Source organism: Lygodium microphyllum, chromosome 17 (assembly GCF_053477565.2).
Source record: "Lygodium microphyllum isolate KBCC chromosome 17, Lygodium_microphyllum_v1.1.10, whole genome shotgun sequence".
Classification (NCBI taxonomy): Eukaryota; Viridiplantae; Streptophyta; class Polypodiopsida; order Schizaeales; family Lygodiaceae; genus Lygodium; species Lygodium microphyllum.
This window is the reverse complement of record NC_141151.1, coordinates 41922993-41932118: the sequence shown is the minus strand read 5'-3', so window position 1 is coordinate 41932118 and position 9126 is coordinate 41922993. Positions and strand designations below refer to the sequence as shown.

The window sequence follows — 9126 nt, the reverse complement described above, 5'->3', positions numbered from 1 at the left end:
ACAGTCATGTCCATTTTGGGTGGTTGTTCTCCTACAGAGACAGCACTAACTTTCTCTTCCTCTGGTTGCAATAGCTTACTGCTCTCTTGTACATTGATGATACTCCTATTCTTTCTATTACAGCTGAGTCTTGAGGAAGGACGTTGCCTTGGAAGCTTTGAAACTAATGATCTGAAGTTGGCCACATCAATCTTGACCACTTTAGGGGCCTTGATACAAACTATCCTAGTAGCTAGGGACTGCTTGGTCTCCTACTTGATGGGGGATAGTTATAAGATGAAGTTAGGGTAACTATTCATAGGTCCTAATATGGAGCTAACCAAGCTGTTGAGGTCCTTAACCTTGTATCATTTGTTACATATATGTAAAATAGAAACAATATCTGTGATCCAAGTGAAAGATGCAATAGAGATCCTGAGTAGGCTTTTAACTGCATCAGAGCATGGCACCAAACCATGCATCAGAGCATCAGATCAACTGCATCAGAGCAGTAATGCCCATTTTGGGTTGTTGTTCTCCTACAGAGACAGCACTAACTTTCTCTTCCTTTGGTTGCAATAGCTTACTGCTCTCTTGTACATTGATGATACTCCTATTCTTTCTATTACAGCTGAGTCTTGAGGAAGGACGTTGCCCAGGAAGCTTTGGCACTAATGATCTGATGTTGGCCACATCAATCTTGACCACTTTAGGGGCCTTGAGAAGATCTATCCTAGTAGCTAGGGACTGGTTAGTCTCCTAATTGATGGGGGATGGTTATAAGCTAAACAGAAACATCTGTGATCCAAGTAAAAGATGCAATAGAGATCCTGAGTAGGCTTTTAAAGCTATTAAAGGCCAATAGAGATAGTTAGCTATACCAGCCATGAAACTAAGAATGGCTTCATGGGAGAGAAATTCTATTATTACTTGCTTGACCATATTCATCACCACCAGCTATTACTTGCCTTGCTGCATCAAGAGCTACCATGTCTGATGGATCTGCGAAGCGACAGAATGGAAAATAGTGTCCTGGTGGTCCTCCACCCCTTCCTTTTTGCTGCATGCATCCCTGTACTGTGTAGCAGTACCGCTTTGATATCCTGCGGGTATCAGCAGCACCAACAACAACAAAAAAATGGTCAATACCTTATATATTAATGGAAAGATGGACAGTCATGGGCATTACGTAAGATAGAGATGACAATGATATAATATAGACATGTAATCCATTGCTATCTCCATGACCAGTCGAGTCCATTGCATCTGATACTTCAAAAGAATAATTGGTCAGATTGTTCAAGATTAGAAGTTTGGAATTGTATACAATAATCATCAGAGCAGAAATTTTGCAATTGTATACAATAATCATCAGAGCAGAAATAGATTTTAGTCCTGTCGTACCAAGCAAGTGATCTAAGACACGATCTGCAGCCTTTCCCCATTATATTGGAGAACCTGCTGCAATTGAAAATGCTTCATCATGGAGCATATCAACTGGGAATTTAAAGGCTCCAATGCCTGATTTTGCATTCCCTTGATAAAAATCATGTACGTAACTTACTCCTCCAATACCAAATTTTGCATTCCCTGCATTGCAACATGATCAGAAAGAAGCTTAGCAGTAAGAAGGCCAGAAGTACTACCCTTGTTAAAAATCATGTACTTTCAGATTGGTTGGGGAAGAGTAGGTTGGTGATCCCTGAAGGAATCTACCATGGTGACCCAGAACTTTTGAAACTGCTCCTAATAAAGCTTGCACGTTTAAAACCCAAGTTCAATCATCTACTACCCAAGTTCAAAACCAGTAAAATGATGATGTTAGAGATAAATCAGGACAGGAATTATGAGAGTGCTGCAACTTCAACTTCTCATAGTGGGTAAAATACCAACCCAGTGAATTCTTCTTATAATGAAGGCTGTCAATCATTAAAGATACGAAAACATCTCAGGCCTATCAATCATTCTTTTAAGTTAAACCCCAAAGCAAAAAACTCAAGCTCATGGATACAGGTATGCAAACAATAATTGGGCCTTACCTTCTACATGGTGAGACTCGATTAATTGCCATTGCAATGTGGCCATGTAGCTCCTTCCTCTCCTGCATGCAGAGGGAGTTCAGTATACCCTACAGTCAAAGCATTCCATGAGGCTGTGTCTTGTTTGGGCATTAAGTCTAATACTCGGTGTGCTTCTACAAGAAGACCACATTTACCATACATATCTATGAGGGTGTCATTTCTACCTCAATTTCCCAACCCCTTTCTATTATTTTAGCATGTACTTCAAACCCTGATTCTGCACCTGCTGAAAGACCACATGCCTGCTGAGCCAACAGAAATGTGACACAGTCTGGAGATATGCCTTCCAAACCCATCTGTGTGAAGCAAGTCAGCACTTTGTCAGCCATCTCATTTTCCACATATCCTGCAGTCATTGCATTCCATGAGACCACATTTCGAAGTGAAAGTTGGTCAAATACTAGGCTTGCTTCTGCAAATGAGCCACACTTAAACATACATATCCACAAGGGTGCTGCCCACATAGAGTTCTGCATCAAGTCCTCTTTTGGTTATGGCTGCATGTATCAATTGGCCGTTTTTTCAAGATCCTATGATGCCACAAGCTTTTAAAACACAAACAAAAGTGCTAGCATCCACATGCAAGCCTTCCTGCACCATCCGTTCAAAACAGTCAAGAACTTCCTGACTAAGCCCACAATCAGCAGATCCAGACATCAAAGCCGTCCATGAGACTAAATTTCTACGAGGCAGCACATCAAATGTGAGACAACCTTCTTGAAGGGAGCCACATTTGGTGTACATATCAACCTAGGAGCTGCCAATGAAAGCTTCTTTCTCCAGCCCTCGTTTTGTTGTTTCAGCATGCAGTATGCGACTGCATTGTACATCCATGAGCCTACTGCAAGCCATGATTGTAGCAACATAGGTGAATGTCGAGGGTTGTACAAAATTATCATTCTGCATTTGGTGGAAGAGATGCAAGGCATGGAGAGGGTTTCCTTGGTCATTGAAACAGGTGATGATGGAGGTCCAGGAGTGCTCGTTCAGAAGGAAGGGAGGGACTTGATCAAGCACACGATGCACATCAGACAAGCACCCACAATTTGCGAGCATGGGGATGAGGTAGTTGCAAAGGATCGGGTCCGATTCCAGGCGGCGATTGCACGTGTAGGCATGCAAGCGCTTCGCTGCAACTCCATCCTTCTTGACGTGCCTGCACTCCTGCAAGACGCTGATCATGCTCCTTTGCTGCACCACTACCTCTTCCTGTGCATGCACCATTGCAATGTGGGCATGTAGCTCCTCCCGGCCTCTCCTGCATGAGAGCCATGCACTGCGCTGTTCCTGATGCAGAACCAAGCAAGCAGCTTGCCTGGGGGACACTGATCGGTCCCAGTCTCATGAACTCCATCCTTCTTGTGCCTGCACACTTGCAAGATGCCGATCAGGCTCCTTTGCTGCACCACTGCCTCTTCTTGCGCATGCACCACTGCAATGTGGGCATGTAGCTCCTCCCGGCCTCTCCTGCATGAGAGCGATGCCCCGCGCTGTTCCAGATGCAGAACCAAGCAAGCAGCTTGCCTGGGGGACACTGATCGGTCCCAGTCTCACGAACTCCATCCTTCTTGTGCCCCGCGCTGTTCCTGATGCAGAACCAAGCAAGCTTGCCTGGTGGACACTGATCGGTCCCAGTCTACAGGCAGCCAACTGACAGTGTGCATGTGAAGAGATCATGAGAGCCACGTGTTTTTTTTTAACGTGAAGAGATCATCATGAAACCAACAATGCAAACCACTGGCGCTACTAGAATTGAAGCCTCTTCTCAAGCCCTATGAACAACACCACATTCTAGTGCTAGCCCCTTCTCAAGCCCTATGATTGGTTGGTATAGAACCATGCTACTTATTATTAGATTGATTTTGCTCATGGCATATACCAACCAATGTAGATGCAACTCCTCTACTACACCATGATTCATGCATAGGACATAGCTCTCCTCCTTCTATATTGCAATTGTCTCGAGGTCTCCAACAATGTTGACCCCCTTCAATATGTCTCATATGCTGAACTTACCATTCTCCAAGCTTATTGCTATATGTTCATTGAGTGTGGTAGCATGTCTTACCTTGTCGGTTTTCCCATCCCTACCCTTAAGAGCAAAACGATCTCTCCCCCTTACTAGAAATGAATCCACTGTGCCTACTAAGGAAAAGAGACATTGTCAACATCCAACCTCACATCCATCTAGATCAATGGCATTGACTTCATGCTCATCCAAATTCCCATGGGGGATTATATCATCCACTAACTGCACAAACACGACTCATCTTGTATACAACACACATGGCTTATTTCCCATAGGTAGCTCTAGTGATTCCTCTAATCATGATAGGAACTTTGGTGCTAGATAAATGTCAATAGCAATAGCACCTTGAACTCCCCTTGCCTATCTTGATCTTCCCATCAACTTCTCTATATAACTCACTGCACTCTCCTCATGAGTCACAATACACCTCCTATATCCTCCATTAATCTAGGAACCTCTCAACCACCTCCTTTACACTCACACCCCTCCCCCATATGTCCTTCCTCTATTACAACCACCAATATTTTTGACAAGTATGTTGCTCTAGAGCCCCACTTGGACTCTTCATAACAAGAAAGAGCAAGCTTACACCTAGCTCCAAGCCATTAGCCTTCCTCACTCTTCCTATCCTTTTTTTTTCCCTCGTTTTCCCTCAACTTTCCAATCCCTTATCTTGGCCTCATACCCACTTATGTGCTCATCAACAAGTAATGCCAATGTTTACAAAGTTTGACCCCATCACTTTAAGGAAGTGTTTTGGAAAGATTGCTTGTTTTTAATTGTTTTTGAGTTGTATCTAAAGGATGTTCAATGAACTTATTATAATAGGATAATTAAGGAAGAGAGTGCTCTAGACCAATAGGAGTAAAGCATTAGTAATAGAACTTGTATTTTTAAAAAATTAAAAAGAATTTTTAAAAAAGATATAAAGATTTATAATTATAAATTTTCACTTTGAATATTTGCTTTCGATCCATTCTATTGTAATTATAGTAGTCTTTATATTAATGAACAGTGTCCACAAAGGGAAGTTGGGAGGTCATTCTACGTGTCTTCCATCACATTGAGGTTGTATTCTATCGCACCTTTCAAGGCAAGTTATCTCTAGAACCAAAATCACATACTTTCATTTATACTATCTTGACATTTCATAAATACAATAACTTTAATCTTTGCATCAAGGGCAAATCATGTCTTCAATAGGTAATTTATGCAAATGTACTTGCAATTACAAGTGTGCACACACACCTCAAGGATGGGAATTAGTAAATAGAAGCACATACTTTAGACAGAATAATCATGATTTTGTTGGTAACTTGTATCCTCATCTTGAGGAAGGTGTTAACAATATATTGGAAGATCAAACAAATAGAGTGGAGTTATCTCCTCTTAATAAAAAACGGATGTGGTGCGATTGTGTCACATATTGTGGTAGTGGATGCTATGTGGCCCTTTCCACATATTTCAAACTTCAACAATTCAAAGTTGCATATAATGGGTTGGGTAGAAACTAAGGTCTTCTAAGCATGATGAGTCATGTTCATATAGTAGGGATAATAATTTCATTACACAAAGTAATAAATATAATAATAACAATGGCCTTACTAATAGCAGTGATAATAATAATGCAAATGAAACCCCACCATGTGACTCGTTTGTCGAGAATCTTAATACTGCTGAAAAAGATTCTACTATAAGTGTCTTTCCCGTTTTGTTTCTACCTTTTAATGCTTGTAAAGCCATATGAAAAACTAGTGACATATTTCATGCCTTTTTGTGGCCTTTAATTACTGAGCTAGAAGACCTTTATGTTAATGGTCTTGAAAATTTTTATAATTATTTAGTCAAATGTATATTTGGAGATCCGATAGGCCATTCTAAAACATGCAGAATTTGTGCAATGTTAATTATGGTTATTGGGGACCATCCTGAACAATGTAAAATAGGCTCATTTAAAGACGGCGATCAATTCTTTTGTCGCAAAGACAAAGCTCATGCAAGTCTAGATGTTAGCAATCCATCCTTTCAATGTAGATACATGTACGATTTAAATAGATAGGTATCCACCAATCAAATGAAAAGCTAGTGATATGGTAATATAACTCTGAAAAAAATGATCTTACTTAAAATGCATATTCTAGAGTACCCTCAAAAGTGATTCATCAACAAATTGAGTAGGTGGATGCTACAATTATGACGAAGCCTATGGTGTCATGTCAATCTCCTGGCACTACTGTGTATATAATAAAAGGTTGATAGATAGGTCACCACAAAAGGATGAGTCCACCTTGTTCTCAAAGAATTCCTGGCCTCCTGTCTTTCCGTCATCGTTACTCGAATTCGCTTCCTCTACATGCTCTAGACCTCCACCCCTTGCAGTATCGACCCCTTCACTTGCATACTCTCCTCATCTATGCTGGGAACATTGCTTTCATCATACACTCTCACACTTCGAGGAGCTGAAGGAACAACATACCACCATCGAGGTTGTCAGGGGTTTGGATAGCAAAATACATGTTCAAAATCACATATAATAGAGATTCAACATTTGTGACATATCTTTGTTGTGAAAAAATTTAAAAAAATAGTTAATACACCTTTTCACAATGGCTTGGCATGATAAACATTTCGCACAGATCCATCCATCTTTTCTCGAAATCTATTTCAACAAATCTAGATGGACCTTGCCGTGAATGGTTGCACTCGCTCCTTCCAATATCACTTTGAACCACTAGACATTGAATATGATCATGGAGAAGATATAGTAATCCATTGAGATAACACTTTGCAAGTTTCCAAAACACTCCATCTCATCTATAACAATGTTTGGTTATGTGGCTTGCTATTGGCTTTCTTGCTCGAACTTTGCCATAACACCACAATCCATTGTGGAGAAAATTTTGTCAATGCGTTCAATGTGGAAATGTCACCTGCGTGACCACGCCGCACTGTATATTTTGTATTATACTTTGAAATGGTTAGATTAGTTGTAACATATAAAATCTAGATACAATAGCTTATAAAACATGTGGTCACCTTCGAACTACATCCCCTCGAGAATTCCCGCTCCTTAGTAGAGACCTCCACCCCTTCACCACGAGAAGCTACAATCAAAGCTCCATGTAACCATTGCATAGACCTAAACTACGATATCCCCTCCATGCCCTCAGGATATCAAATTGGTCTATAGCACCTATTGCATTGAAATTTCAATTGTGCTTCTTCTCGATCTTTTTTGGCTTGCTCGTACCTAGCAAGCCACATCTCCATGGATGCATGGTGCACCATACAAAAACAATTTACTTTCTCCTCCATTGCAACATCCATCCTTTTTTCTACCCCATTTTCAACCACCACATCTCCACTCAGTCTATCATCATCCTTCAGTGACCATAGCATATTGTTGTTTGAATCCATCGTCACTAGCCACTGTGAAATATGTACTAACGCCTCCAATACTAGCCAAAAACCTTCAACCATATTACCTTCTAGCCAAGCTCGTTGTTGCACAAAGCCTTTTAGGGTTTCCATAAGTGCTCCAAGAAAAACATCCATCACGTATGGACGGGTCCCGCAATCTCCACTTGATCTACAAAATGCACCAAGAGGTGGGTTTATTATCGTGAGCATGTTGGTAGGTAGGTACTTCTCAAAGAGACACACTATCTCCACTGCTCCTCGCCTTGCGGATTCAATAGAGGATGTCTTGATCTCCTTCTGTGAGATCCATTGCACTAAATTCGATAACTTGTAAATCACCCCGCGTATTTCTGGAGTGTGGCATCTTGCAATCATGATCGGTAGTATAAATTTCCACAAATGAAGAAGCATTACAAACATTGACTAGACACTAAATAGCAAAATACACAGGCCACTTACAATCAAGGCCAAAACTTGACATATCTTATGCCCATCATGAGATTTTAGCCTTGATAGTTGGTCATCTTTAGAAAAATAAAATATGAGGGAACACATCATACATGTCCGGATGTGGATAGACCTGATAATTTGGTTCACAATGCACTCTTGTTTACTCGACAAGAACCCAAGGAGCACGAGGTAGTTGCAAGCGAGCATCAACGATCGACTGCGCCTCCATCTTGCCTACCTCCTTCAAATCCATTCGCGCCCCTGTAGTGTCTCTCTTTCCTATGATGTGGTCCCATAGTACGCTGTCCACATTTTTAAAAATATGCATAGGATCCAACAAGTGGTTGATCTATAAGTGGGTCCAATACACCAACTTGTAGAAAAGAGAGAACTATCCCATTCCATTTGGATATGAGTGCGTATGGACCATTTTCAACTTGTACTAGCTCTAGAGGTCATCCAAGAAAACCTTCCCTCAGTTCATGATCCTCCAGCGACGACAAGAAAGCAATGTGTCCTTGATATACCATCTTCTTCATGGTTTGTGACCTTTGGGAATCTAACGGTGGCCCACACAATAGACATGCATAATAACCTAAGATAACAAGACCTGCCCCAATACCCCTATTTAGTCAACAAAAACTTAAACGAGCTATGTTAGATATCACCAACAAGAACGGAAGCCTACTTACATGAGCACTCCCCGAATCCCAAAAAGCCATGCATGATTCATATGAGAATGGCTCATATTGGCGGACTCTATCAACCATCTCGCTTGCTTATATCCTCCATGGAAACCCCCTCCTTCCACAAAATCTTAAGCTCATCAACTAATGGACAGAGATAGACATCCATATTTTTAACTTTGTAGCGCCCAGGAACTAGCAAGCTAAGGATCAAGTGTCCTTTCTTCATAGAAAGACATAGCGGGATGTTGTAGTTAAGAATGACTACATGCCACACATTGTAAGAAGTTGAGCGAAGACCCAATGGGTTCACTCCATCCATAGAAAGACCGAGCCAAAGTTTCCTTGGTTGTCATGCAAAGCTTGGAAAAATGAGGTATCAAGAGGAAAAGCACAAGGCAAAAAAGAGGAAAAGACACCCTACAAGAGAGTGGGCCATCCGGAAGAAATCTAAAAGCATGGGAACAACCACGAGGAGTAC

At 41.2% G+C, this 9126-nt stretch overlaps 1 long non-coding RNA gene across 3 annotated transcripts; it reads right to left on the bottom strand.

Annotated features, from left to right (window-relative positions):
* Positions 1-1231: 1231 nt before the first annotated feature.
* LOC148021828 (uncharacterized) lies at positions 1232-3641 on the bottom strand. Of its 3 annotated transcripts, none has more exons than XR_015694314.1 (3): positions 2284-3641; positions 2019-2107; positions 1232-1569 (listed from the first exon to the last, which is right to left on the bottom strand). It is a non-coding gene; the product is annotated as an uncharacterized LOC148021828 (long non-coding RNA). The 3 variants fall into 3 exon arrangements; XR_015694313.1 differs by having other exon boundaries at positions 2019-2080; XR_015694315.1 differs by having other exon boundaries at positions 2019-2406; positions 2500-3641.
* Between the last annotated feature and the right edge of the window lie 5485 nt (positions 3642-9126).